The following is a 1,140-nucleotide window of genomic DNA, read 5'->3' on the forward strand; positions in this document are numbered from 1 at the left end:
GGCCGCCCTGTCCGGCCCATGCCGGGGGCTGGGGCGGGGGGCGCTCTCTCCGCTCCCCGCGGGCTCCCGCCCCCTAGCTATGGCCCCGCTCTCCCCCGGGCCTCGGCCCGCTACTTTGTGTCAGTTTTGCCGCGGCGGGGCGGAAGTGACGGCGGCGGCGGTGTAGGGCGGGGGGCGGGGGGCGGGAGGGGGTTTTGGGGAGGAGGAGAAGGAGGAGGAGGAGGGGAGTACGGGCGGGAGGCGCGCGCCGCCATCTTTGTGCCGGGCAGGGGGGGCTCTTGGCTGCGCAGTTCCAGCCTTTGCTTCAGCGCGTGCCTGGAAACAACCACGAGACAAGGTAGCCCAGGTTTTATTTTAATTTGGAAGAAAGAAGACGGGAGAACGCTGCTGCCCTCTCTGCCAAAACAGCATCATCTACTGGAGGGCGGAGAAGTGAAGTGCAGCTTCGAGAACTTGCCTTCGCGTCCTTTTCGGCCCCCTCGAAGCTGTCAGCCCCCGGGGCCTTCGCCTTCTCTCCGAGTCCCCTCTCTTGTGCCATTGTGCCCTCTGCTGGGACAACATCGCCAGGGACTGGCTAGGTACTGTATTGAGCTGTGCCTCAGCTACTCCGCCTGGCTCTCCAGATCTCCGGGCCCACGCCTTCCCGCCGCGTCCTACGGGGAACCATCTTCCCCGCCTCGACGGTCGCGGGGGCTGCAGAGTCTTGGGGTGGCGCCCCTGGAGGGTAAGGCGCGAGGCGCTGCTGCAGCTGGCGCAGGGAACTGGAGCCGGGCAGTGGGTCTGAGTTTTGGGGTTCCCTGGGGCATGTTCCCCACCCTGTGGAAGGTCTGCACCCGCTCCCTGCGATGCTTTCAGCCTTCTGGAGCTGGAATTCTGGGCGTGCACCCCCTTGCGGCCACTGTAAGCAACTACTTTCTTAGAAACCCTGAAGTTGAGAAAAGGCGTCCTGAGGGGAAAAGGGAGCGGGACCTGAGCCCCACGTCCTCCTCTTGCTGTTTCCCCGTCCAGGCATCCTTCCCGGTTTAGGAGGAAGGGGTGCCTGCGGGGTAAACAAGGTCTGCATACGGGTTAAGAATATCTGTCTTGCAAGCAGGCAGGTCGTGGCTCTCGAATCCATGCATGAGGTGGATGGTACTACAA

This window comes from Octodon degus, unplaced genomic scaffold (genome assembly GCF_000260255.1).
Source record: "Octodon degus isolate 3935 unplaced genomic scaffold, OctDeg1.0 scaffold00032, whole genome shotgun sequence".
NCBI lineage: Eukaryota > Metazoa > Chordata > Mammalia > Rodentia > Octodontidae > Octodon > Octodon degus.